The following is a 17,305-nucleotide window of genomic DNA, read 5'->3' on the forward strand; positions in this document are numbered from 1 at the left end:
TCTTCCTGGTTGAGGTGTGCACGGTCGCCAGGGCTCCTCTGACCAAGCCTGATTCAAGGGCCTCTGGGTATTTTAGGAGTAACCGCCCTCTTCCTCCGGCCCTCTGGAGGGGCTGGGAGACTGGCTGAGGTCTCTGCCCCACACTGGGGCCTGCTTGCCCAGTGGGGAGGGTCTCTGCTGCAGCAGCTGCTACTCGGCAAGCCCTCAAGGCCTCTGCTTTCTGGGCTGCTTCCCAAGGGCTGCAGGAGAGAGAGACCCCTGTCCTGAGGGAAAGGAAGGGCGGGCTTGTCCTTCTCAGCCTGGCACCACCTGCTCCGGGCATCGCCTTTGCTCTGACCAGGGCAGCTTGACCAGAGCTGCCCTCTAGCTTGGAAGGGCACTTGCTTTCTGGGGTCGGGCTTACTTCTCCCCCCGCCCTTAGTCAGCAGAACGCGTGTCCATCCTTTCATGGGTCCGCAGGGCACCGGCCCGCCTCCCTGCTGTTGAAGTTTGCCCAAGTCATTCAGATGACCGTCCTGCCGCCCACTCGCCGCCCCCTCTGCCCCCCCATGACTGCCTCCCAAGGTGTTCTGTGCTGACGGTGGGAAGGCTGTGGTTTCCAGGGGCCGGGGCCAGAGCCCGCTCCCTGACTGTGAGCGTGACGCCGGGCCTCCGCCTCACAGCCCAGAATAGCCTGGGCTGCGTTCTATCCCAGCTGCCCTATCACTTTCAAACTGGAATCTAATTTGCTGTCCACCCTCCCCACCCCAGTCTCTCAGTCCGTACCGCTTTCTTTGCTCATGAAATATTTATAATCACAGATTATGTTTCCCTATGAGTATAAACTTGCTTTTGTTTTTTTCCCTCCTCCGCCCTTAAGAAGCTGCCTCTGACAAGTCAAAGAGCCTCATCTCTCTGGGTTCATAGACCTCATCCACGAGTCTGCTGCAGCCTCCGGCTCCACCCTCGGGTTGACTCCCTCTGCTGCCCCACCGCCAGACAGACCTTGAACATCGGGGCTTGTGGCTGGGAGACTGGCTTCCAGTCGGGCCTGTGCGGTGAACTAGCCGAGTGACTGGGCGAGTCACCACTCGGGGAGCTGGCTCCTCCACTGGTGGGTGTGCCTCCGGGGTCACCAGGCATGGCCCTCGCCCCAGCCACCTGGAAGGGTGTGCCCTTGGTGGCAGATGGGGACCTGGCCAAAGAATGTGCAGGATCAGCCTGTGGCCATGAACACTCCTGGAAAAACAACCCAAAGCCAACCACCTCTAGCAGGGATGGTGAGGCCACATCACTGCCTGGATGGCAGGCAGTCCCTCAAACCCTCAAGCCCAGCCTGGCTTTAGTGAAGTAGGGGGATGGGGGGGCACTGGTGGGCAGGACCTGCCAGAGGCCGGCCTCCTCCCCTCTGCAGGGGTGGGGCCAGGGCTTGGCTGGGCCCCAGCTGATCACAGCCTCCTTGGCTTCTCTGCTCCATCCTCCTCTTGCCTTTCTTGGCCTCTCATGTCCTCTCTCGGCTGCTGAGAATTCTTGTTTTTGATGAAAATTGCATGATACTGGAATCAGATGCTTAACTGAAATTCAAATCTGTCCCAACAGCTGCTTTTCTTTCCTTCCCCTAATTTTGTAATTCAGTCTTTTAACAAAAAAAAAAAAAATTTCAGGATTTCTTTTTATTCTTTCCCACCTGCAGGTCAGTTCCCCTCAGTAGTTTGGACATTTGCTGAATTGTTTTTGCCAAATGCTAGTAATTTCCCAAATTAGTTGGACTTCCTAGGCTCAAAGTAAAAATGAGTTCGCTTCTCCATTTTTACCATCAAGCCAGTTTCTTTATGATTTCTTAAAGCCAGTGGTTTCCAGTCAGATTCAGTGATAACCAGCTGTCACTTGCTTGATATTATGACAGGCTATCTCGTAAGACATACCACTAGCTTTTTAAAATTTTATTTTTATTTTGTTAGCCACACTGTGCAGCATGTGGAGTCTTAGCTCCCTGACCAGGGATCGAACCTGTGCCCCCTGTCTTGGAAACGTGGAGTCTCAATCCCTGGACAGCCAGGGAAGTCCCTTTTTTTTTTTTTAAAGGAAGTGAATTTAAACTTATTTTGAGAATTTCATCAGAGCCCTTGGATAATTGGGATACCCCTGGGTATTATGAAACTGTGATTGGCGGTTGATTTTAGGCCAAATAATTACATGACAAATAGAGGCAACTCTCGGTCAGTTGAGACTGATGATCTGGTGGGCGGGCGATCAGAGCCACCCTCCCAGCTCCCTGCTCTGGGCTCCTTGTTGATCTGTCTCTCTCCTGAGGAAGAGGAGAGAGACCTTCCTTCTCTCCCAGTGCTGGCGTTTCCTGGGGATGCTGTGCCGGGCCTGCCAGGATTTCCCAGGCTGGGACTGGGCGGTGCTGCCCAGCCCCACAGGCCCACCCAGCGCCCCGCCCAGCTGGCCCGGGTCCATGTGCCGTACTGGCACTGTCCTTACCCACTTACATTGACTCATTGGTTTGCTGCCGGTTCTGGTTAAAGGTTTGCTCATGAAGAAGAATGATACCCTTGCTTGAAATGAGATTTTAGAGTTCTCTGCGAATTTTGTTTCTCCAGGCAGGGTCCCCACAATAGACAAATGATTAAGAATTCCTTGCATGGGTGCTCGCTTTGCAGCACATATACTAAAATTGGAACAAGACACAGATGTGGAGGGTAAAGTTGTGGTACATAGACACAAATGGATACCAAGGGGAGAAGGGGGAAGTGGGAGGAATGGGGAGATTAAGATGGACATGTGCACACTGCTGTGTATAAAATAGTTAACTGTTGAGAACCTACTTTACAGCACAGGGAACTCTGCTCAGTGCTCTATGGTGACCTAAATGGGAAGGAAATCTAAAAAAGAGGGGGGATATATATACACACATATATATATGTATATATATACCAGGGCATATATATATATATGCTTTCCTGGTAGCTCAGCTGGTAAAGAATCCACCTGCAAAGCAGGAGACCTTGGTTTGATTCCTGGGTCAGGAAGATCCCCTGGAGAAGGGACAGGCTACCCAGTCCAATATTCTTAGGCTTCTCTGGTGGCTCAGATGGTAAAGAATCCACCTGTAATGTGGGAGACCTGGGTTTGATCCCTAGGTCAGGAAGACCCTCTGGAGGAGGGCATGGCAACTCATTGCAGTATTCTTGCCTGGAGAATCCCCATGGACAGAGGAGCCTCGTGGGCGACAGTCCACGGGTCACAGAGAGTTGGACACAACTGAGCGACTAAGCACAGCACAGTGTGTATATATATATATACCGATATATATATATGTATATATATATATACTGATTCACTTTTCTGTATAGTATAACATTGTAAAGCAACTATACTGTAATAAAAATTAAAAAAAATTACTTACATGGTAATCCATTTATTTGAACAGTGTTTGCTGCAGATCTGCTGTCCCATAGGCTTCCCTTTGTAATGAATTAAATTGCTTTTTAGTAGGTAACTGCTTGCAGAGTGATAGCCCACTTACGTGTATTTTTTCTTTTGTTACACATAAAAATTGATTTTAGTCTTACCCATTCCCTTTATTTATAAGATGTATTTATGGTTTTAAAAAGTCTGATACTGAAGCAATGTCAGTGCTTCAAGATATCTGAATCATGATATCTGATATCAGTGTCATGATATCTGAAAGAAATTACCAATCAACATATCTAAATGAGGAGTATATGTCAATTCTACTATTTTTTCACGTTTTCAAAAATGCTAGGGATAAAAGAGATAAAAAGGAATGACTTAAAAAAAAAAACTGAAGTCTAGGGACTTCCTTGGTGGTCCAGTGGTTAAGAATCGGCCTTCCAATGCAGTGGGACACAGGTTTGATCCCTGGTTCGGGAACTAAGATCCCACAGGCCTTGGGTAACTAAGCCCTCTCGCTACAGCTACTGAGCCCACGTGCTCTGGAGCCCTGGCGCCACAACTAGAGAGAAGCCTGTGTGCCATGACAGAGAGCCCACGTGCCGCAACCATGATGCAACACAGCCAAAAATAAATAAATACTTTGAAAAAATTTTGGGAGGAGGAATCAAGATGGCAGAACAGAAGGACATGGAGATACCCTCTCCCCCACACACACAATTCTGATGAACACCAATCCTGTGTTCCAAATGTGTTGGCTTTAGCTGGGACCCTGGCTGGCCCTGAGCTGTGGCTCTCTGCTGGCCCATGGGGATGGGATGGTCCTGGCAGCAGGAGCTGTGGCCACCAAGTCCACTCACAGCTGCCCACATGCCAGCTGCTAGCCTGGCCGGTCCCACCTCCCTCCCTGCCCTTGGGCCAGGGCTCCGGTTGTATTCTATATGAATATGGCTATAGTATTTCTTTTGTTCTTCCTCTTTAAAAAAAAATTTTTTTTAATAATTAATTTAAATCGGAGGATGATTACTTTACAATATTGTGGTGGTTTTTGCCATACATTCACATGAATCAGCCATGGGTGTACATGTGTCCCCCATCCCGAACCCCCCTCCCACCTCCCTCCCCATCCCACCCCTCTGGGCTGCCCCAGTGCACCGGCTTTGAGTGCCCTGTTTCATGCATCGAACTTGGACCAGTCATCTACTTCACATATGGTGATATTCATGTTTTGGTGCTACTCTGTCAAATCATCCCACCCTCGCCTTCTCCCACAGAGTCCAAAAGTCTGTTCTTTGTGTCTCTTTTGCTGTCTCGTGTATAGGGTTGTTACCATCATATATGCATTAATATACTGTATTGGTGCTTTTCTTGCTGACTTACTTCACTCTGTATAATAGGCTCTAGTTTCATTCACCTCATTAGAACTGATTCAAATGCATTCTTTTTAATGGCCGAGTAATACTCCATTGTGTATATGTACCACAACTTTCTTATCCATTCGTCTGCCAATGGACATCTAGGTTGCTTCCATGTCCTACCTGTTGTAAACAGTGCTGAGATGAACATTGGGGCATACGTGTCTCTTTCATCCTGATCTTGTTCTTCCTCTTTTTAAAAAATATTTATTTGGCTGCATTGGGAGTTAGTTGTGTCATAGATAAGATCTTGCCTTGGCATGTGGGATCTTAGTTCCCCGACCAGGAATTGAACCCACATCCCCTGCATTGCAAGGTGGATTCTTAACTAGGGGACCACCAGGAAAGTCCTGCTATAGTATTTCTCTTAACTCTATTTCCAACACCTGGCACAGAGTAGATGTGCAGTAAATGTCAAACTAATAGATTCTCTGTGTTCAAGTTGGTGGTGAGTATTTAAAGGAGAGGAGAGCTTTGTGTTTCCTAAGCGTCACTGCTGGTTGATGTGTAGTTTGTTTTGGGGAAGGCGTAGGGTACCTCTCTCACCAAGGACATGTCGCAGCTAACCCAGATGTGGCCTGAATTCATTTCCAAACAGAAGTGGGGGAACTCCCACCCATGTGGTTTGAGCATTTCACTATGACTCTGTCAATCTCGGGGCTGAGGAGCCCCCTGCATTTCACGGAGGAAAGCAGCAGATTCAATCGGAGCTTGGGTTTTCTGGGGCCCAGTCCAGTTCTTTTCACCTCACAGCATCACTGAATACTTTCTTTCACCACGGAGTTTAGAGACATGATGAACTTGCTGAAAAATACATTTGCCTGGGGCCTTACGGTACCCAGCCCGCAGGGGTAGGAAGCCGCATTGCTTCTGAGAAGCTTGGAGGATTGGGGTTCCCCAGTGACCGTGATATTTCCTGAGGCATGGTGTGCAGTGGTGATGGGATCAGAAGGAAGCAGGTTTGTGTTGCTGTGGTCTGAAACCTCCCCTCCGACCCTTCATATACTCACTGGGTCTCAGGGCTTCAGAGGCCCCCTCGCGGCCCTCTCCTCCTCCCCCTGGATAGCCAGGAGCTTCCTCACTGGGGTCAGGGTGATCTCTGAACTTCACTGAGGGCAAACCTCTGCTTCTGCAGTCCTTTTGCTGTACAGATGTCTCTACCTTTGTGATCTCACCTCGTGCCTACTGCGAAGGCTTCCCGCAGCCTCGATGATGATGCTGGGTGGCAGGCGGGGCTGAGGTCCCTATTTTATACATGGAGTAAGTGCACAGCAGAGTTGAGCCCAGCATCCCTTATTACTCTACGGGGCCTCTGCAATGCCTGGTACCAATCCCCCGACCCCAGCACAGTGCCGTCACACCTCTTTGTAACTGATAACCACCCCCCCCCCCCCACTCCCTGGGCTCAGAAACAGCATCTGTCTTGTTCATGGCTGTCTCTCTGGTGCTCCGTAAATGCACACAAAAAATATTGAGAGCTCAAAGGTTAAAATTTGGATTCTCAATTTAGGAGTCAGTACAGGTGTCTAGTATAGGAGTCGGCAGACATTGACATTTATGATATATTTCCAGGGACTGGTGCTGGACAGGGTTGCATGCATGCATGCTAAGTCGCTTCAGTTGTGTCTGACAGTTTGCGACCCTGTGGACTGTGGCCCGCCAGGCTCCTCTGTCCAAGGAATTTCCCAGGCAGGAATACTGGCGTGGGTTGCCATGCCCTCCTCCAGGGTTTCTTCCTGACCCAGGGATCAAACAGGTTCTTTACTACTAGTGCCACCTGGGAAGCCCACAGCATTGCATATCTGCATGGAGATCCTTCCCCAGTGGACTTCGCCCACACTGGCTGGATGCCCAGCGATTCCTGCTCAAAGGCTATCTTTCCATGCCAAGTCTGGACTGATAACCCTGTTAAGCTGGAGTTCATGTTTGCGTCCAAAGAATCTATGTGTGCTTTTCTGGAGAAAACCCATAATGAAACGTGACTTTTGGTTGTAACTTGGATATATCCTACCAGGATTAACCAGGCATGAACAAGGAACCCTTAACTGGAATTTGTTTTCTTTCTTTTCCGAATATAGCATATTCCTAAATTTGCTTTCAATCACACACACACAAATTTTAAATATCTTCCAACATTTAGAAAACAATAAAGATAGTTACGAAGCAGTTTATGAGGCTGCGGTTTCTACAGGGTTCAGAGGGCAGCCATAACTTCAGGCAGGTGAATGGGAATTGTCGTGAAACATTGGTTCCTAAATAGCAGTGTAGATTTGTAGGAATGAAACCCACATAGAACTCCTGCAACTCTGCACTTGATTTCTGTTTATTGGCCCATTGCCCTGATTAAGCCCTAGCGGTAGAGCAGGTGATGGAGAATCTAGAAGGCTGCAGCTTGTTAAACGGTTGAGATAATAGAGCAGCAAGTCAAGGCCATCAGAGCACTGGGTCCTTTGGCTCACAGAGTGCAGATGGAGGGACTTGGTCCACACGAGACAACTCTGGGCTGGGGGTCAAGGTCAGCTGCTTGTGGGGTTGCCCGAAGGTTGGGTCACTTTTGTTTAGTCAGTAAGTCATGTCTGACTCTTTGTGACCCCATGGACTACATGTAGGCTGCACCAGGCTCCTCTGTCCATAGGGTTCTCCAGGCAAGAATAATGGAGTGGGTTGCCATTTCCTTCTCCATGGGTTACCTTGGTGAGTCACTTTTCCCAGAGCTTTGCAACCCCACTCATTCCCCATGACTGTCCTAGCAGTAACCTTCCTACCTTACAAACTCACAACTTTGGGGTCACTTTGGGGTTTGTCTCTCTGTTCCCTGTCCAGTTTTATTGATAGTGTTCACAAAGTGCTGCCTATTCTCTTATAGCACAGTGGCCTTTCACCCCCGTCCCATCCCAGGGCCCCAACCCAGGCTAGGCACGCTGCTACACGCTCCTGTCAGTGTCCAGCCACTCCCCCTGCAGAGGCAGCTCTTGGCATACACACTCCATCTCTTCATCCATCACCCCATCTAGAGGCCTGGGGTCTCTAGCACACGGTAACAGGAGCAGAGACCCCAATGTATTAAGAAAGCAATGTATTAGGGGCTTACTTGGTGCCAATTTGTGCCAGGCAATTGACAGATTCTATCCCAAGCAGTCCTCACAGTGACACTGTGGTCACTGTGCCTGAGACATGGCTGAGAAAACCTAGCTGAGAAGGGTCAGGGGAGAGGGGGTCAGGTGTGGGCTAGGGTTTGAAGTCAGTGCATCTGATCTCATAGCTCCTGCTCTTTCTGCGGCACTGACTCTGGTGGAAATATTTTTTGGTTACGTGCCCTCGCTCAGCTATTAAAATTGTCTTCCGGAAGCGCCAGCTGCATGAGCTCTGTGGACACTGGCAGTCACTTCCAGTAACCTCCTAGGCCAGCTCCCTCCAGCTGGCCAAGGGCAGCTCTTCCCGCTGGAGGCCAGCTATCTGCAGTTTCCTGTCCGTTGTGGCCCCCGGGGGCTACGCTGGCCGAGGAAAGGAGGAAACGGGTCTCTGCCTTTCATTGCATTTGTCCAGCTGCCTGCGGGCTCCTTGGCAGTGCCCTGTCTCACGGTGCAGTCCTTGGCACCCAGTCCTGAATGGGTTCCCAGACAGAGAGGGTGGGTCCTTCCCCACCCCCCACCAGCCCCCTCCTACACCCGAGGAAAGGCTGTCTCTGCTTCTCCAAACCCATCCCTTGTTGGAACACCCAGGCAAAGCCAGTGGGGTGGGAGGTGAGGAACAGGGCAAGGGAACTTCTTCAAGAGGAGAGGTGGGCTATAACTAGAGGGCGCCCCCAAGGAGCTTTTTGTTTATTTATTTGTTTTTATTTGGAGGATAATTGCTCAACAATATTGTATTAGCTTCTGCTGTACAACGTGAATCAGCCTTAAGTGTGTTATATGCCCTCTCTCCTGCACCCACCCCTGCCCCCATCCTACCTGTCTAGGTCATCACAGAGCATCAAGCTGAGTTCCCTGAGTCACAGCTGCTTCCCAAGGAGTTCTTTAGGTTGGAGAGACCCAAGCACCTCTTTGCAGACATATGGGTTCTCCCCTTGCTGTGCCAGGTCTTTGGTAAGAAGATGTTAGCAAGGTGAGTACCAGGAGGTCACCTTAACAGCAGGAGAAGACCCACGTGTGTGGGCCTCCAAGGATGCCCAGGCTTCAGGAAGTTGATTCCCACCCCTCATAGCAGAGCGGCACAAAACTGCCTGGGGGCAAGGTGGGGCTCTGGGGGAAGACCCCAGGAGGGAAGGATTTAGGGGTTCATCTGACTTAGACTGAAAGATGACTCGGGGACAGCAAGCCATCACTTGGTGCCATCCCCTGGTCTCTGCATCCCTGATCACCCAGTGATCGTTCAGTGGTGCCTTCGTGCCCTTCAGATGCTGGGGGTGTGCTCAGGGGCCAGAGCGACAGTGAGCACTTTGAGGACCACTCTCTGCCCAGCAGCCCGCTTCCAATCAGTTCGTGCACTGGCAACTTGACTTCCCAGCACCCTAGGAGTCAGGCTCCAGTAATCTTACTGGGTTTCACCCTGTGCTACAGATGCAGGAACTGAAGCTCAAATTGGAGGGGTAACTGGTACCTGTCTAAGGTGCCAAGACCAGGAACTGGGGTGTTCAGTCTCCATGATGCTGTTAGAAGGGAGGGTGGGGGAACTGATGGCTGAGGCCCCAGGGCAGGCAGGAGGGGTGGCACAGGTGATTTTATTCTGTCTTCACAACAACCCCACCAAGCAGGTATTAGTCATCTGACTTTGTAAAGTGGAAACTGAGGCTCAGATATTACTTAGTTGCCCACAATGAGAGTTGGAGCCAGACTTTTGACCTAGATCTGACTTGAAAGGTCATCTCAGCACTAGGTGGAATCCTTGTTGGCACAACCTCTGGGAAGGAATATGCTTTATGCCGCCCACCCTGTCCGTGTGAGCTCATCACACGGTATTAGGCAAAGGCACAGAAGGTAGCATGGGACAGCGCTTTCAGCTTTTATAAGGCCCTTTGGAAACGTGAAAACCGGTGAGGTTTTCTGGGCACCCTCTCCCCAGAATAGTCCACACACATAGATAACTCTAGGTGAGATTTCAGGGGTTTGAGGCTCCCCAAAGCCTTCAGTGGCTCCCAGTTGAGAACTCCTATGACATGTGTTAGAAGTGGCGACTGTCCACACCCTTCACAGGGCACATCATAGCACACAGGGATGGATGGCTGTGTGAGGGTGGGCATTTCAACCTCATTTTTATTATTTTATTTTATTTTCTTTACTTGGCTGCCCTGGGTCTTGGTTGTGGCATGCAGTACCTTTGATCTTCCCTGTGGCTTGTGGAACCTTGAACAGCAGGTGAACACTTAGTTGCAGCATGTGAGATCTAGTTCCCTGACCAGAGATTGAACCCGGGCCCCTGCCTTGGGAGTTTGCAGTCTTCGCCACTGGACCACGAGGGAAGCCCCTCAGTCTTCCATTTAATCATGAGAACTGTTAACAACATGTAGAGGGCAGTTCTGGAAGCAGTCTATCTTTGCTCTGGAATAGCACATGGCAGTTCCAAGGAAAGATGGCAAGGCTCTAAGCAGGCGCAGCTCCCCAAGACATATCGTTGAGTGGGGAAAAGCACGTTGAAGATTGATACACAGTGCACACATCATGTGTGGAAAATCAAACCAAAACACTCAGCAATATTATCTATGCCCTACACATGCAGAAGGATGCCTGAAAATGCATGGAAAATGGGCTTGAATGATATACAGGATGCTGTTTGTAGTGGGATTCTTTGGGCAGAGTGGAAGATCTTGGTTCCAGGTGACACAGCTCTGTCTGAACTGCTTTAACATTTTTATAAGGAGACTGTATCCCTGCTGCTGCTGCTAAGTCACTTCAGTCATGTCTGACTCTGTGTGACCCCATAGATGGCAGCCCACCAGGCTCCCCTGTCCCTGGGATTCTCCAGGCAAGAACACTGGAGTGGATTGCCATTTCCTTCTCTGATGCATGAAAGTGAAAAGTGAAAGTGAAGTCGCTCAGTCGTGTCTGACTCTTCGTGACCCCATGGACTGCAGCCTACCAGGCTCCTCCGTCCATGGGATTTTCCAGGCTGGAGTACTGAAGTGGGGTGCCATTGCCTTCTCTGAGTCTATCCCTAAATTATGTGTATACCGAAAACTAATTTTCTTTTTTTTCTTTTTTTGAATGCTAGTTAATATATTTTTTAAATTTAAATTTATTTATTTTAATTGGAGGCTAATTACTTTACAATATTGTATTGGTTTTGCCATACATCAGCATGAATCCACCACGGGTGTACATGTGTTCCCAATCCTGAACCCCCTCCCACCTCCCTCCCCATACCATCCCTCTGGGTCATCCCAGTGCACCAGCCCCAAGCAGCCAGTATCCTGCATCGAACCTGGACTGGCGATTCGTTTCTTATGTGATATTATACATGCGAAAACTAGTTTTCAAATGCAGCACACCCACAGGGTATATACGGGAAGGATAATGGGGAGAAGGGATTCTGAAGGATGTGGGGTAGGGTAGGGAGAAAACATTTGTGTCAGACAATCCTATATTCCAGCCCTGACCTTGACAATTACCTGCCTGTGACCTTGGGCAAGTCACTTTAAGTCTCCAATTTCTTCTGTGAAATGTGGATGATAAAATCTGCCTTCCAGGGCTCTGGTGAAGATGAAGTAGGATAAAGAACTCTTAGCACATAGTCGGTGCACAATGAATCACAGCCATTATTGTTATTTTAAATTTTAGCTCCCCAAATATTTGAGTTCTTACTAGGTGACAGTTGGGTTAAGGGCTTCAGGAGCATATCTGGTTCAATCAGAGGTGACTTCCTGCAGGAGGAGGAGTTATAGCTACTTGAATGTGTGAGAAGCAGGGCATCAGTGAGTCAGAGAGGGAGCTGAGTGCAGCAGCCAGGAGGGATCATGTCTATGTGCTGATTATGAGTAGTAATGTTACTATCTCCATATTACAGACAATATGAGAATCTACATAAGAGAATACAGAGAATCTAAGTAAGTTGCCCATGGACACGTAGCACAGAACTGACCACATGGGAGGGACGGGCTGATGCAGAGACCTTGAGGAAAATGCAGAAAACTGGGGTAGTTCAGTGGCAGGGGGGAGTAGGAAAGAATGGGTCTTAGAACCAGAGAGACTCCTGAAGACAGGAACAGGGACATGTCATGGACCAGCCTGGCCTTGGTGAGGCTGGGTGGAGATAAGTAGAGCAGGCCATGGGAGAGGCAGCAGGACGTAAGGTCTTATAATCACAAGGTGCTCTTTTGTTTGCTTGTTTTGTTCTGGTTTTTGGCCGTACCATATGGCTTGTGGGGTTTTGGTTCCCCGACCAGGGACTGAACCTGGGCCTTGGCGGTGAAAGCAGCGTCCTAACCATTGGACCGACAGGAAATTCTGCAAGGTGCTCCTGACAGAGGCCACCCTCCAGCAGCCCTCCAACTGCCCTGAGGCCCAGGAGGAGAATTTGGGCCAGCCCACAGGGAGGGTGCCAGGCCACATGGTCCCATGAGGCCACAGACTTTCCCCAGGAACCTTCCAAGAACTGGGTGAGTTGAGAGCTGGCTGGAGGTGTGCACTTAATTGTCAACGCATGCCCTGTGACCCAGCAATTCTGCTCCCTAGATTCTCTGGCAAGGCCACAGGGGACACGGGTAAGGGAGCTCGTACAGAATTGTTGAGGGGTGTTGAAGGGGATGTGGGTGCCTATCACCATCAGAGTGGGTAAATACATGTGGAGGGCACCCACCATTGCAACATGAGTGGGGTTTAACAAATATGGTGCTGAGTAACAGAATATATGGTGTATTAAATATGAAACTAGAAAATACAGGCTGAGGTTTTCCCAAGAACACATGAAAATGGTTGGCTATGAGGGGCAGGAGGTGGTGAAGAATGGGGATAAAAGTGAGAAAAACACCGGTGGCTGTGAAAATTCAGCTCCTCTGCGGGTGAGGGGGCAGCCCAGCGATCAAACCGCATTTCTGTGCGCATCACGCCACCTAGTGGGCACAGGACCTCAGGACATCCTCGGCCAGGGCGTTGCCGGGCTGGGCCCTGGAGCAGAGGGGTGGAGGAGGGCTGGCTGGGGTTGGTTGCGGGCCTGGCTTTCAGGTCTGGGGTGGGAAGGGTTCAGACAGGCTTGCCCTACGCCCAGGGGGCCTTCCCACATCACGTGAGCTCCTCCACACAGCTTAAACTGTTCCAGAAGCTTCCTTGGGTTCTCACTGCCTGTGAGTTTGTGCATCCTTGGTGACACTCGAGGTCCCTTGGAATCCGGACCCCACCCTACCTTCTCACGCTGTGATGTCTACGCTCCACAACCCTATTGCCCTCAAACAGGCCACGGACTTCTTGCTTTGAATGCTCTTCCTCCCACTTCTCCACCTGGTAAAGTCCTCCTCACACTTAAAAAAAATTTTTTTTTTATTTTGGCTGCACCGCATGGCTTGTGGGCTCTCAGTCCCACACTGGGGATTGAACCTGGGCTGCAGCAGTGAAAGCACTGAATCCTAACCACTAGACCGCCAGGGAACTCCCCAGAGTGCTCCTCACTCTTAAAGGCCTTCTTCAGTGGTCAGTTCCTTCACAAAGACACCCCTGGCAAACCGGTCACCCCAAAGCCCCTGTCATTAAACCCATGGTCATTAATCAGGTGCCAGTTACCCACGGAACAGCCAGCTCAGTGCTGTTAATGGGTAAGGGAAAGAAAACAGGGGGCTTTGATGTCAGCTTAGGTGCTGGAACCTCAGCTTGGCCACTCATCAGCTGTGAGACCTTGAGCAGGTAGTTAAGTATTTGCTAAATGGAAATAAAGCCCTTATCTTCTTCTTGTCCGGTCACTAAGTCCTGTCCGACTCTTTGTGTCCCCATGGACTGCAGCCTGTGAGGCCTTGCCTGACGTGTCTCCTTCCTCTCCCCGTGGCTGCCCCCACTCCAGCCACACTGCCCCACCCTGCTCTTCCCTGAACTCACCAAGTCCTTTCCTGCCCCCTGGCCTTAACACCTGCTGCTCTCTGCCTAGAACATTCTCCCTTCTCATCCTCCTCCACTTCATTTCCAGTGTCACCTCCTCAGAGAAACTTTCAGCAACCCCCCTCGAAATCCCTGCCCCTGCTCGGCTTTGTCTCACCTCCTGTGTATTTTCTTCTAGGATTTACTGCGATCTGTAATTTCCTGACTTTTTTTTTTTTAATTTATTTTTGGCTGCACTGGGTCTTCGTTGCTGCAGGGGCTTTCTCTAGTTGCTGTTTGTGGGGGCTACTCTCTAGCTGCGGTGTGCGGGCTTCTCCTGTCATGGAGCAACAAGGACTCCTCTGTAGGGCTCATGGGCTCAGTAGTTGCCCCATGGCATGTGGGATCTTCCTGGATCAGGGATCAAAGCTGTGTCCCCTGCATTGGCAGGCAGATTCTTAACCCCTGGACCCCCAGGGAAGTCCCATTTTCTGACTTTTTGACTTGGTCGTCGGCTCTGGGTGGATGGGGGTCGTGAGTATGGGAAGTAAACAGACTTGCAAGGTGTCACTCCTGATCTTGGCTCTTCCCTGGGTCTACCTGCTCACAGGGAGCCCCTTAGGGTAGGGGTGCGTCTCACTGCCTCACTCAGCTTTCCCCTTGTCGGCACCCAGCCCTTTCCCTGCCTGGCGCGGACCCTTGGTAGTGCTTTGCCTCCTGTCTGTCCTGTTCTCGCCCACTCTTTTTTCCCTTTGCAGCTCCTCATGGTCCCTGACGGTCTCTGATGCGGGTCAGGTTTGAGCCTGGCATCTCCCAGAACGGGAGTATCCTGGGAAGGCCCCAGGTCTCTGTCCCTTACTTTGTTTCCAAGTCAAACATAGGATTTTAAGTGGGGAGTTTGGGTTCCACTCCTGACTGGAGTTTTAAGGTCTTGGGTGGTAGGACGGTGACCTAGAATGGTCTGGTCTAACCCAAGGGGCCTTAGAGAGGCCAGGAGGTCCCAGTGATGCCCACTGGCCCTCTCAGGTCGAGGGGCTTGTGCTGTGAGTTGCCCAGGCTGAGTGGGATCCACACAGTCTCATGAAGCATCACTTGGCCCAGAGGCAAATTGCTCCCTAAACACGGCTTGCCCTTCCTGATGCCGAACCAGAGGCCTGGTAAAGGCGGCAGGGCCATGGCTCCGTGTCGCCCATGTGGCAGCTGGAGGACGGCCCCTGGCACCAGGAAGCAGGACGCAATCTGTTGGTATCCAGAGGCTGGCCTGGAGTCAGTCTGCTGCCTTGGGTGGGGGTGGAGAGAGCCCCTCCAGGGTCCTGCCATCTACCAACCCACCAAGCAAGTGAGGCAGGATTCATACCCTCCCCTCACGGATGAGCCGTACTTGTGGGGTGGGGGGTGGGAGGGTAGAGAAAGTCATACGCCTCGAATTTGAAGATTTACAGTAAAATTTCAAAAAGTCATTTTGGGAACCGATGTGAGGACCACTGGTACCTTATTTTGTTAAGTGAAAACATAAGGATAATTTATGAAACATATATTACTGTATGTAAAATAGATAACCAGTTGGAGTTTGACGTATGTCTCAGGGCACCCAAAGCCAGGGCTCTGTGACAACCTGGAGGGGTGGAGCGGGGGAGGTGGGAGGGGGAGTCAGGATGGAGGGGACACGGGTATACCTGTGGCCGATTCATGTCGATGTATGGCAAAAATCATCGCAAATTTATAAAGTAATTATCCTCTAATTGAAATAAATAATGAAAAGAATAATTTAAAATTAATTTTCTATTATCATATCCTAAAAACTGAACATTGTCATACCAAAAAAAGAGAAATAAGAAATAGTCGTTCCCCAGAGGAACTTCCCTGGCGGTCCAGAGGTTAAGACACTCCCTTCCAATAAAGGGGGTACAGGTTCGAGCCCTGGTCAGGGGGCTGAGATCCCATATGCCTCATGGCCAAAAAGCCAGAACATAAACAACAGAAGCAATATTGTAACAAATTCAGTAAAAACTTTAAAAATGGTCCACGTCAAAAAAGAAATAGTCTTTCCCCAGCAAGATTGACAGGCATTCTTACACTGACATTTTGAGCTGTGGGCAGGTGAGAACACGGTTGGGGACCAGCTCTCAAGAATGTTGGCTTAGCGGTTTGAAGGGGTGTGTGTGTGTGTGTGTGTGTGTGTAGGAAAGAGTTGTGGAAGCTGGTAGCTGCCTAAGTGGTGTGATTAGGGGGAAGAGGAAGCGCTTCTCACAACTCAAAGAGTTCTTGGACGAACCCACAATGTCTCCCTTTCTCTGTATCATTTAGACTTCCTGTGGATTAACTGGTTTTCTTTTTGAAAGTGCAAATATCCCATGGGCAGGGTCCACTGGGCAAGCTGGACAGGGGTTGGGTGTGTAGGCAGCCTCCGGGACCGTGTTTGTCCAGGGACCGTCGGGTTGGGATAAACATCAAGGGCGCATGTCAGGACAGCAGGGGGGAAGAGGGTGGCTTCCCTGAGCCCTCAGCGAGTGCACGTTGGGCGCTGTCCCTCAGGCTGCCCCATGTGGGTCAACTCTCTGAATTTTCTTAGCAACACAGACAGTGTCCTCTTCTGTCCATTTTCTAGATGAGAAAATTGAGGTCCAGAAAGGATCCAGTGTGTGTCCAAGGTTAAACAGTCTGTGCTGGAACCAGTGTTTATGTCCACATCAGTCTGAACTCAAGCCCAAAGCTTTTATTTCTCTATCTGGCCAAGTCTCAGAAATGTTTAAAACCACTTGAGGGGAATTCCCTGGTGGTACATGGTTAAGACTTAGAGCTTCCATTGCAGGGGGCACCGGTTTGATCCTTGGTCAGGGAACTAAGATCCTGCATGCCGAGCGATGAGGCTAAGAAAAAAAAAAAAAAGACAAAAACACCCCACTTGCATCCCATGTCTCTGTCAGCACAGTGTCCAGCAGACTTGTTTTTTATTTGTTCTGTCTATCCCCAAACACCGTGGCTGACCTTGTTGCCCGCTTCCAGGCCAGTGGAGGGAAGGGGCACAAACTGTCCTGGTCTGGGCCAGACTCTGTCCTTCAGTCATTATTTTTTTTTTAAACTTAAAAAAATTGGTGACAGCTTTCCTGGTGGCTCACCGATAAAGAATCCACCTGCTGATGCAGGAGACTCGAGTTTGATCCCTAATCTGGGAAGATCCCACATGCCTCGGAGCAACTAAGCCCGTGCGCCATAACTACTGAGCCCATGCACTGTGATGACTGAAGCCCGTGCATCGTAGAGCCCGTGCTCTGCAATGAGAAGCCGCTGCAATGAGAAGCTCTCACTGCAACCAGAGAGTAGCTCCTGCTCGCCACCGCTAGAAGAAAGCCCGTGCAGCAATTAAGACCCAACACAGCCAAAAATAAATAAACTGAAATTTTTTAAAAAATTTAAAATGGTGGTGAAATGCATGTAACATAAAACTTACCATTTTAACCATTTTAAAGTGTACAATTTGGTTCGCTGAGTTCA

Source organism: Bubalus bubalis, chromosome 2 (genome assembly GCF_019923935.1).
Source record: "Bubalus bubalis isolate 160015118507 breed Murrah chromosome 2, NDDB_SH_1, whole genome shotgun sequence".
Taxonomy (NCBI): Eukaryota; Metazoa; Chordata; class Mammalia; order Artiodactyla; family Bovidae; genus Bubalus; species Bubalus bubalis.